Genomic DNA, 12,771 nt, shown 5'->3' on the forward strand with positions numbered 1-12,771 from the left:
GGCTGTCTGCCTTGCCTTCCCCAAAGGCAGGTGGGGTCCTGGATACCATGGCGGAAGAATGACTGATTTCCTGTAGGGATCTAGGTATTCCGTTTTTGAATCTGCCAGATCTGAGTCCAAATTTGCCTTAATTACTTTGTTATCTTGCAATCCAGCAAGTTACTAAATCTTCAAGCCTCGGTCTTCCTTATCAGTAAAATGGTCACCATGATGGTGCTTAAAGAGCTCTAAGGCTTAGATATGGCAGTGCTATCAGGTCTAGAGTGATGCCACCCAGGCACACTGGACACAAAATGTAAGGAGTTGGTGGTTCTGAGGTCCTGCCCTGTGATTGCCTGATGCAGAGTGATTATCTTCTTAAATTTTGCCTCCTATCTTTCTTATTCACCTCATTTAACTCCCAGTCCTGCTATGTTGTTCGGTGTTCACAAAGAATGAACCCATTTGTTCTCAACTCAGGTATATGTTGGAATCACTTGAGTGTGTGCCAACTTTACAACGTGGCTACAAATTCATTGCCACTCTTCCTGTAAAGAAGTGGATTTCCTTATCAGTATGGAGATTCTTGGGAAAACTGGGAATGGAACCACCATTTGAAACAGCTACCCGACTCCTTGGTCTATACCTAAGGGACTTAAAGGTCTATAGCCAGGGACACAGCCACAACAATGTTTATAGCAGCACAATTCACAATAGCTAAACTGTGGAGCCAATCTAGATGCCCTTCAGTGGATGAATGGATAAAAAAAATGTGGCATATATACACAATGGAATTTTACTCAGCAATAAAAGAGAATAAAATCATGGCATTTACCAATAAATGGATGGAGATGGAGAATATAATGCTAAGTGAAGTTAGCCAATCCCAAAAAAACCAAATGCTGAATGTTTTCTCTGATATAAGTATTCAGATTTATAATGGGTTGGGGGGGGAGCATGGGAGGATTAGACAAACTCTAGATAGGGCAAAGGGAAGAAAGAGGAAGGGAGGGAGCATGTGGGTATGGAAAATGGTGGAATGAGATGGACAGCATTACTGTATGAAGACACAAATGGCGTGAGTCTACGTTGTGTACAACCAGAGATATGAAGAATTGTGCTCTGTATGTGTTTTATAAATTGTAAAAATACATTTTGATGTCATATATAACAAATTAGAATAAATAAATAATAAAAAGAAAGTGAGTTTTCTTTCCTCTTTGAATCTGAAAAATTGTGTCTCTGAGGTTAAATGCAAAAACAGCTTTAAAATTCCTCTTTTTGGGGGAGTGCAATATTTGTTTCTGTAGTACTGAGCTTTCATGTACAAAGTTTGGCTACACTGAGTCACCACAGCTATGTGAAGGTACATAAATGGGCACCTGACTGACAGGTCTGGCTAAGCAGAGCCTTTGCATCCTCTCAGTCTAAGTAGCAGAAATGTTAATAAAGAAGTGTCCAGATGATCTCTACTCCCAGCTTTGTGAGATATTCCTAGCCATTTGAGTTGTCTTAGCTAAGACCTCAGACATCAAGATGAACCCCAAGATAATTGGAACTATATACTGTCAGATATTCTGACCTACAAAGTTTGGGTGCATAATAAAACATTCACTGATTTACATAAATAAATCTTGGAGTTTAATTGTAACAATAGCCAACAAAATAAGGAGTTAGAAATTGTTAAAAGTTAAAACAATGGCAAATTGATGCCTGTGATTCACCCCAGATTCATATTCAATTAGCAAGAGGAGGTCCTTTGGCATTATTTTTTTAAAGCCCTCCAGGTGATTCTGATATGCAGCTAGACTAAGAACCACTAAAGTTGAATATGCCATACATATACTAGAGGGAAAAAAAGCAGAGTAAAATGTCAGAAGATAAACAGAAACTATAGGGTAAAGACCTGCAAAGTCCCAAGATAGGACTTTGGACTTAATCAGGTAGAGAATTAGAGATTTTAGATTCAATCAAGGGAGATAGTATTTGAAAATGTGTTTTAAGGAATATTGATTTCATATCTTTTTGTGTTTTACCACATTACATGCAAATTAGAACAGTTAGAATAGACTTTGATAGACCTTTTGATAACTGCTCATCAAAATAAAATTTTAAAATCATTAAAAAGACTGGCCTACCCATCAAATGGACAATGATCATTCAAATTGCTGAGGAGGAGGAGGGATTCTGACCATGAACATTAAGTTTCCTGAGTTTGCAAAAATTGCACATCATTTGTTCTTGCTATTGCTTCAAGGATTGAAGAGATTTTTTAGCAACAAGTGCATTTAAGCCTGGCCCCTCTAAGCTGTGTGGAACCATCAATCCTTGAATTCAACCCTGTAAGTGGTAACATTTTTATGCCAATCCCATGGTAACAAGAACAGGTGATGAAGAAGACTTACTCTGACTACAAATGAAGAACGGGAGGATAATCATAGTCATCATTCAAAACTGAGAAACAATTTGTAACACTTCTGTAAAGATGTTTCTTTTACAGACAAATCATGACATTTTCTATACCTGTAGCTTTGCTTATTTTCCCTAATGGTCTATCAAGAGGAAATGTAAATTATTAAGCAACCAACTGGTCATTATTTATTTTTATGATTTCTGTGTGAACTCCATGATACTATCGCTGAATTCCCTTTTTAATGGAAATGTAATGTTCGTGGAAGGCTCCACTAGAAATGGATGACAATTAGATTCCCATTCACAGCCAAATTCAATAGGCTCTACAAAGTGATAACCAAACATATTCTTAGTTTTCGTTTTATCTAGACAGTGTGCATTTTGAAAACTGTTTTCACACATCATTTTCCTGAAACACAGATGCTGTACTGCTGTGCATAGTATCAGTTACAAACAGGAGACAGCCTACTTGAGAGAGGAAATGCATCTTCTTAGCAAATTCTCTACAGCAAAGTAAAGGGGTGAGAGGGAAGAAGGGAGGGAGGGGCGAAATTCTAGACTGTAGTTCTCAAGACTTCTTATACTGAGACTTAAATGTGAAGGAAACTTTTCAGGAGATGATGGTGGGAATGTATTATATTTCAATCCATCTCTGCCTCATGGAAGAACTATTGTCTAAACCATTTCAGACCACCAGGAATCTGCCTATTTACATTTTAAATTCTAAGAAGTGCAATCTTTTTGAGCAATGATTCAGATCCTTCTGGTCAGATTAGTAGACATTTCAATTGATGAGGCAACATAGGATCTAAATCCACTTCCTCTCTGGGCTCTCTGGGAACTGTTTCTAGGTGAGTGTCCTGACTAAGGGCAGCAACCCTGCCTCCAATTCTGAGGAAAGGGAAATGATCCCTCTCCCAGTCCGGAAGCAGCTAGAGTACAGACTGAGATTTAGGCTGAGCCAATAGGATGCTTTACTTGGGACTTCTAGTCTGTATCAAAGGATAGGAAGGGAAGTATCTTAATGGCAGGAGGCACACACAGGTGAGTGTCAAATGGCCACAATACTCATGGAACCCATACACAATTTAACCAAATTAAAAAAGGAATTTTGTGATTTCAGCAGCCCTATCCTTCAAGCAATCCTTCCCCTACTTCCTATCCTTCCAAAACTTTCTTTTCTCATTCATTCTAGTCAGTTAGTTTTGGAAGTTCTGGATAGTTAAACTCTGACTGATAAATTCATCCTAAATCCCTATAGCTATAGTGGGTCATGTGTTAAGTCATGGGTTAAAAATGAATTAAAATTGTTTTCAGATGTTCGTTAATAGCCTGCTTAATTCAAGGCAACTTACAGGTATAGCTGGAGAAATGATAAAAACTCTGGTCCTTTCTTTGGCAGAACATACACAACTTAAAAAGACACTGTTTAAATGGATAATGTTAATATAAAGAGATAAGATTAACAGCCCAGTATTGAGGGCTTGGGAGGAGGACAAAGGAGGGAACTTCTCCCCATTAGTGCTATTCTGCACTTCTCTGGCTAAAATATGAATCTGTGGTCAGCAGCCTACATACTGTCAATGTAACTGTAGATGGCCAATTTACTAATGTAACTGTAGATGGCAAAATTAGGACTCAGGAGTGGTAAATGTCCTAGGCCAAAATTATTAACTAATAATGGTTATTACTTATGAAGCTATTTTATGCTGAGGATAAAATTTTTCATTATGCCACTGTGTGAGTAAAATAACACACAAGTCTATTGGCTTACTCAGAATTCTTCCATCTTGAAAAAGCAAAGAATCTTAAGTACCCAGTATCCTCCATTAATCCTGTGTGTTGCTACAGTTAGTGTTCCACTCTTCATCTTGCTCAGGGATAAGTTTTCTTATCTGAAAAATAACATGGAGGTATTGTGTGCAAAGGGCTTAGCAAACACTAGGCATGGGGAAAAGGCTTCACCAAGTTAGTCCTTGTCAGTCCCACCAGCTTTGCAACGTAGTAAAGACCAGAGAGACATCACATGAGGGGTGCAGAGCAGTGTCTGCACATAGCAGTGTCTAGTCGACAGTGGTTTTCACTGTTACTATGATATTGCTTTCTATGGCTTTGGACCCCAACTATTGCTCCCTCCTTCTTGAAAACCTTAGAATGGCTTTCTGATCATGTCTGTGATCTTCTCAGCCTTCTTCATGGAATCTTTGAATTCTTCTAACCTTCTAAATGTTGGTTTCTAAATTGTGTTCCTGGTTCACCTTTCCCCCTCTCTGACTCTCACTTTTACACTCTCTATCTCTCTTCCCTATGCTAATATTATCCAATTTCATAATTTCCATACGTCTGTAGGCTGGTGACTAGATTCATATTTCAGCCCGACTGGTATACATCTCCTTATGGATGTTTCTTAGACATTTCAATTTGAGCATGTCTAAATATAAATTCACTGTCTCCTAATTATCCTATGTTCCATATTTTGTTGACAAATGTCACCCTTCACCAATTCATCCAAAAGAGAAGCCCAAGAATAGTCTTAGACTCCTCCCCTCACTTCTCTCACCCTGCCTTTACCCTATCGTTACCCATATCCAATCAGTTGCAAGGGTTATCTTTGGAATCCACCCTCTCCTCTCTATCTCCACTGACACCATATGAGAGACCAAAACCTGTCATCTCTCTCCAGGAGCAGTGGCCCAGCCGCCTGCCTTGTTTTCCTGTCACCAATCTGGCCTCCTAATTCATGCTTCACACTTTCCACAAAGTGAGGTTTTTTTTTTTAAATGCACATCTAAGCATAGAATACACCTGCTTAAAATCCTCCAGAGACTCCCCGGAGCCTGCAAAATGAAATCACCTTTACTGCGTCATCTCTTGCCATTGTTCCCCTGCCTTCTACCAGCCTCAACATTCTGGCCACACAGAATTACTGGAGTGGAATGGAGTAGTAAAGCAGACAAATTATAATATTCAAAAGGCCTGGGCTCAAATCCCAGCTAGCTTTTTGTTATCTCTGGATAATACCAAGCCATGTCATTTCACCTCTATTTTTTCAACTCCCAAATAAAAATCAGAATGGTATCTACTGAAAGGAATTTAAATGAATATTTAGTTAAATAATGTATATAAGACTTTTAGCATGCTACCTTGCAAAAAATGGCACAAAAATACGCTATTTGTCATTACATACAGATCCCTAAATATGCATTGCTCCCCAGTTCCTGGGCTCTTTCCCTCCCTATTACCTGTTCAGAATACATGTCTTCCTTAATCAACCCGCCCATCAATTAGTTGGATTTTAAGCAAAAATTGAGACATCATTTCCTCTCCAGAATAACCTCCCTACCTTATTACTCCCACCAGTCTCCAGGGTCTGATTCCTATTCCCTCTTTCCTGTTTCCATAGTACTCTCTGCATACTCTTTTCATGTCCCTTATCACATCTAAAATAAGTCAGATTTTAGTAATCTCTCTGCTTGCCTGAACTCTGAGATGCTAGAGAGTAGGAATTGCATTTTTCATCTCTATCTTCTGCCCAGTAAATTGCTAGACACATGGTAGGCGCTCAGTAAATGTGGAATGAAAAAACAGAAGATTATATAAATTGTATCCTGAATGTAGATATCAGGGTAAAACAATAAATGTTGTTAGCTGCTTCCTTGTTAGTGTCCAGTTCCATGAATTGATGACAAATGATACAAAGACAAAGCAGAGAGAGGGGTCTCAAAATCGAGAAGAAGACTTATAAGCATAGAGTGCTAGTGTTGGGTCACTTTGTGGCTAACTAAGGGTGCAATTAGAGAAATGCAGCAAGGTACCCATCCCAAAAAGAAAAAGGCTAAACTTTGATGGAAGCCAAGAACTTAGCTTCCATCACAATCAGAAAGTGTAGAGAGTAGCTATTATAATTTTAATGTGTCTATATTTTTAAAAATTCAGGAAGGTGACAGACGGGGCCTGGCAACTCTATGAAAAAGCCCTGTGAGTCCTACCTAGGTCCTAAAGTCAGGACTCACTTCTTTCTGAGTTGGCCTTTTTCATGCAAATGTGAACATTTGGAAATCATAATAAATTCCTGGTGATTTGTCACGAAACCCTGGGGAACTAGATGTAGGGAGTGTAGCAGAGAAATTGGGGAACAAAATCCAGATTTGCTAGTCAAGAGCCATGCGGTCATGAAAAATTCACTTCACCTGCCTGTGCCTTAATTTCCTTACCTCTAATGATCATATAATAACAGTTACTTCATACAATTTTATTGGATTAATGGAAATGGACACAAACTCGACAGCCAGTACTTTGTGGGAAGACCCTGTCTCTTTTGTTCTATATTGTGTGCCCAGCTTTTTCTGAGCGCTTGAATAAATCAGCAACCAGTACACAGAAGGGTCACTATTATGCATAGGACAGTGTGAACTTTACCAGCCTCAAAGAGATGTAAAGAGAGACAGATGCTTGGTAAAATGAAGACTGAACATGCCCACTCCTCACCTGGGCAAGCACTGTCACAGCAAGAACATTTTTCATTGCCTGCAATCATGGAGATAGTGAATGGCCCCTAGTTTTACCCAGCTTGGTGCTTTCCCCTGTTGGTTGCTATTTCTTATATGACAAGACATTTGGGTAATGCATTTAATATTTCTCTTTAGAAATGCAAATGAGCATCTAATCAGGAAAATATAAAAGCACAGACTAACCACTCAACAGTTTCCTTAAAACACATCCTCTAAACCCCAAAGCTAAAGAATATTAACTAGTTAGGAGGTGAACCGAGGTTATTTGAAACAATTTTTCAAAATTTTTTAAACTAAGTTTATTAAGTTATTTTTTATTGCAGAAGAGTAGAAACCATATTCTAATCATGCAATTATTCTTGTAGACATTTCAGAACCCACAACATAAGCCTGTTTTAATATCTTTTGTAAAGAAAACTAGTCCTTTTGGATCATAGTACACCCTTGAGGTAAGTAGATTCAATCCTATGTAAGTACCATATAAAATACACTATTTTATATATGTCTTAGGGAAAGTTTTTTTAAAAGCCTAATTTACAAAAACCAATTTACAGGCTGAATTATACTTGGGAAAGTTCTCAGAGCTTAACCACAGCAGAGACTTCCTCCTTCCAATTTCTTCCCCAGCTTCAAATTTGTCTGCTAGAAAAAAATCTTAAACAAATGGAAGGGGAAGGTTTTGATTTTCAATTGGCAATAACAATCATTTTTAAAAGAAACAAAAAACTAAGAAGCATTGCTGGAATTGTTCCTTATGGAAAGCTGTGAGGATTAAATGAACTATCTTGGGTGTGGCTTAAAATGATTGCTTAATAAATTTAATTTTCATTATTTTATGTAATAAGCAATTTAAAAAAATCTCTTTGTATTTCCCTGTTAGTACAAAGAAGAAAACAAAACATGCTTTGATAGAACATGTTAATCTTTCTTTTTAAAGAAGAATAAGAATCAGCTGTGACTTCCTTTACCTCTTCAAGAATCAGCCTTGATTCCCTTTAGCAGGTCTTGTGAATATACGAGATCTTGTGAATTCTAATACTTAAATAGTTCTGAAATCTGTATTTCTCCATTTGTCTGCATTTTCTGCCCCAAATCACCCCTAATGCACCTAATCTCTATAGCTATCAATACTTCCTGGAAAACCCACTTCTCATATTTCCTCTCCCTATCAATGCTCCAATCCAGTCAGAGGGTTGATCTTGAAAACATATAATCTCATATAATCTCATTATTTTCCCCTCGCTCACAAATGCTCCATGGCCACCAATGACCTTGGAAATAAATCTAAAAATCCATTGTGTTGCTCTCAAGATGCTGTAAAATGCAGCTTCATCCTTTTCCTTGAACCTACCTTGCAGATACTCACATATACATATACACACAATACCACACATATTTACCTTTAGGCACACACATGCACACTATTTGTATGTATAGACACACACACATACATATATACACATCTTTCCTTTAGTTCCTACCTCCATGATTTACTTTAATTCCTATTTATTCTTCAGGTTTTAGATTAGTGGAAAGTCTTAGGCAGTCCTTTCTTGACTTCATATTTTTCTCATCAAAACACTTGCACTCTACAAACTATCCATTGTCACATCTTTGAACTGTAAACTCAGGAAAGGCAGAGGCCAATGTACTTTTCTTTCTTTCTATTGTGCATTAAAAACTAATGTATTGTTGTGGCTTAGAAAATATTGTTGGATAAAAATATGTTACATAACAAATTGCCACATTCGCTTCGTTCTCTTAAAATTTAAAATTCAACAAGTAAGTATCATATAAAAATATTTGATCTAGATGAGATACATGCCAGTTTCTTTCATGGGAACAATGCATGAGGAAAATTTTCTAAGCTAAATGTTACAATGTGCCATTAAACATTTTCCTGTAGGCTGATTTGTAGTGAGCCATTGAACTTTGCTTTCAGAAACAGTTACGAATTTAATGTTAGTTTTAGCAAAGGACCAAAAGGATTAAAGATGAATCCTATGATTTGGATGTAGTAGGCCCTGCAAAACTCATTTTGAAATCTAATTGCCAATATAGTGGTTCTGAAAGATGGTAGAACCTTTAAGAAGTACTGAGGTTATGGGGGCTTCACCTTCATGAAGGGATTAATGTAATTCCTATAAGAGTGTGTTAGTGCTTTGAAACTAGATTAGTTCTCATGGGAATGGTTTAGTTATTGGGAGATGGGCTGCTAAAAAGCAAGTTAGAAACCTCTCTTGCATCTCTCTCACACATTCTCATCCTTCTGTGTGCACCTTCTTGCCCTGTGACTATCTGCCATCATGAGTTGAAGCAGCACGAGGCCCTCACTAGAAGCTGATAAGATTTCAGTGCCTTTGCAGTCTTCAGAGCCATGAGTCTAATTAAGTCTTTTATTTATAAATCTGTTACCAAGACTCACACAACATGTGATTGCAATAGAAAGGGAACTAAGAAAATGAAGAATTTATTTCATAGTCTATCATTTTCTGCATCAAAAAGAAATTAGATAAAAGTGATGGGAGGCGAATAAGTTAACTCAACCTCTGGGCAGGCAATGTGGCTGCTTCTGTTAAAGTGTGTCTGTCCTTTGGCCCAGTAGTTCTATTTCTAGCACTTCTCTCTAGCACAAAGATGATATCTTAGCCCAGATTGCCTGGAAAATAGGTGAAGTTTACATGGTTAAGTTTTATTGGGAAATATAGTGTCAGGCAATACAGCAAAAGTGATGGAAAAAGAAAACCAGGCAGAGAAGAAAGAATAATAATAATAATAATAAAAGACTTATCAAGGTGGCCACAGTTTTATAAGAAAAATACAACTGGTCACTGGGTCAGGCCAAACTTTTCTGGACAACTATGTGGATCCACTGCACCTGGGGACTCTCCACAGGTGGGAGAAGGAGGGAAAAAATCCATCTGTCTTCTTTTTTCCACCTCTTGACTTTTCCTGGTCTGGTTTTCCCACCACCACATCCTCCACATATTAAGTCCTTGTGTGCTTCCAGGTTGTGCTGTATGATTCATCAAAGCAGCCTAGGGAAGCCAGATCCAACCTCCCCACACCACCCTCAGCTCTCTGTCTCATGTAATTTGGGAAGGAGTGAGGGGGCAGAACCTCCAAGGATCCCTTGCCTCTGACTTGGACTTCGGTGCCATGTCAAGCAGTCCACACACAACTCTCAGCTTGGAGGGAGTCTGAGATGGTCCCCAGGGCTAGAGGACTGGGCAAGGGCAAAGACAATCACGCCCCTCACTGAGCTCTACTGAGAAAGCAGTTGAGAGCCTGGCAGGCAGAGGGAGCTAGGAAAATTTGGGGGAAAATAGAACTTGGATTCAACATAGAAATAACTGTACATTCATTGTAACATGGTTTATGGATGCCATATTTTTATACAAGCCTAGTATTCATAAATAGGGGATTGGTTCAATAATGTTGATATATTTAAAATAAAATCAAAGTCAGATTAATATCAACATTGATAACATGATATGCAATTATATGAAAAGAATGTGACTGAGTTTGTGTGTGTGTGCCGCGCATGCTTGTGTGCGTGTGTACATGCCTATAGAAATAGGTCACCAGAATACAAAATATTAATGCCTGTTTTATATAAATGTAACATTTTAAGTGACTTTTTATTATTTTCTTAGTGTGTTCTTTTATTTAATAAAATTACAATAAAGGGTATATTATTTTACAAACTGAAGAATTGAAAACTTACTTACTTTTCAAGTTTTAAGCATTTCTTTCACACAAAGAGGGATGTTTAAATAATAATAACTTTGAGCTCATAAATAAGAAGAAAAGAATTTCCTTTCTGGGTCTGCCATACTCTGGTAGGTCCACTCAAAATATTTGGCATGTGCATTAATACCCCGTAACATCCCCTGTGGTATTTATATCACACATGAATTCTCTTAATCAAGAGCTTGTTTTGAAGCAACAGAATGAAGCATAGATATGTTGAAAATAGCTTATTCAAGAACTTCTATAGATATGCCCTATACTACCTATTTAATTGCATATTTAGCTGCCTATTTTAGCTGTGTTCCTAACTGGATAGTAGTTATTCTCCACACTAACCTTATCCTCTCACTTTCTTACACTTTGTTCATTCCATTCCTTTTTCTGTATACCCAATGATCTGCTCTTTCCCATTTGTCCCCTCCTGTGGATCTTAATTCAAGTACCAGCTCACATGTCACTCCGCCTGATACCCTCCGCAGAAAAATCTGCTCAGATCAACGAGCCTATTTTACATTTCTGTGATTCTTAAAATTCAAATCCCTTCTTAAAACATCTCAATAGAATTCATACTATTAAATATTGTCAATAATTCCAAAGAAAAATTTAATTTGCTTACATAAAGCATGAATAGATAGATTTGCAGTTCTAAATGCATAAATGCATAAATTTATCATTTTATGTGACAGGAACAAATCATGCTTGAAAATGATATTAAGCTGCAAAATTAGACAATGATACAAGAAAAATATATTATAAATTGCTGAAGTTGAAAAAATGAAATGACAGTGATTGTGAAGACTCTTAACAATCTGAAGCTAGCTCACTGGCTTTATAATGTTATCAATCCATATATGAGTTCTGCTTTCTATCACTGTAACAAAATAACTGAGCTAATCACCTTAAAAGGAGGAAAGGTTTATTTTGGCTCATTGTTTCAGAGGTTTCAGTCCATGTTCAATTGGCCCCATTGCCTTTGGACCAATGGTGGCATAGTATATCATGGCAGGAAAATGTGCTGGAGGAACTTCCTGCCTCATGGCAGCCAGGAAGCAAAGAAAAAGAAAGAGAGAGAGTGAGGGAGAGAAGGGACCAGGGTCCTAATATCCTTTTCAAGAGCACAACCCCAACAACCTACCTTCCTTCCACTAGATCTCACCTCCTAAAATTTCTACCATCCCCCAATAGCTGGTGAGCAAGCCTTTAACACATGGGCCTTTGCAGGACATTCAAGATTCAAACTACAGCAGTTCCAGTTCTATGTCCTATAGAGCATAGGACACTCCTACTTCCTGCCAATGCAGCCTGAGTGGAAGTGAGAAGGGCATGAGAGGTCCTGGAATGTGGTACTAAATCTACTCACTGGGAGTGGAGGCCAGCAACCAGGTGTCCAGAAAGCATTAGGCAGCCCTTGTCAGAAGAGACCAATAGGAGATAGGGTTGAGGTGGGAAAGCACTCTTTCCCAACATGCTATTTGAGTAAAACAGTAGAGAATCTAGAAAGAGGTAATATTCAAAGGCCCAAGTAACCAGCATACATCAAAGAGCTTGTTCCATCTTGATAAAAGTAATATTGATAATTCCATAAAAGTCTTCGTGTCAGGGACTATTTAAAGCAAATGTATTTCTGGGAACTCATTTTACACTCACCTATATGTGGTAGGTATGGTTATTAACCCCATTTTATTTACAAGGAAATCGAGCCCCAGACGTTTAAATAATCCCCAATTTGTACAGGCCTTCTAAGAGACCTGATCACAGTCCGATGATTCTACTGCCACAATGTTTCTGCCATGTCTGCTGGGTTTAATGTAGACCAGTGCTTTCTTCCAAGCATCTAAGCACCATCTTGGAGGTGTATTAGAACTGACTCTGGGTATCCTTGCCAAGTTTCCTGGAAGCCATATTGAAAAATTCTCCTGCATCCAGCTTCACGTTCACATCTCTTGGTTCACTAAGTTCCCTCAGAATGTTTCTCAGGCATACTTCATATTCTTCCCATTCTTCCCACTCATACTTGTGAGGTCTGCCCAGTCAACCCTACTGAGATTTGATCATTATACTGCTTCAGTAGCCAGTCACTGGTTGTATGAAACCCAGGGAAGAGGAAAAGCAGATA

The sequence above is a fragment of the Ictidomys tridecemlineatus genome, chromosome 7 (assembly GCF_052094955.1).
Source record: "Ictidomys tridecemlineatus isolate mIctTri1 chromosome 7, mIctTri1.hap1, whole genome shotgun sequence".
Classification (NCBI taxonomy): domain Eukaryota; kingdom Metazoa; phylum Chordata; class Mammalia; order Rodentia; family Sciuridae; genus Ictidomys; species Ictidomys tridecemlineatus.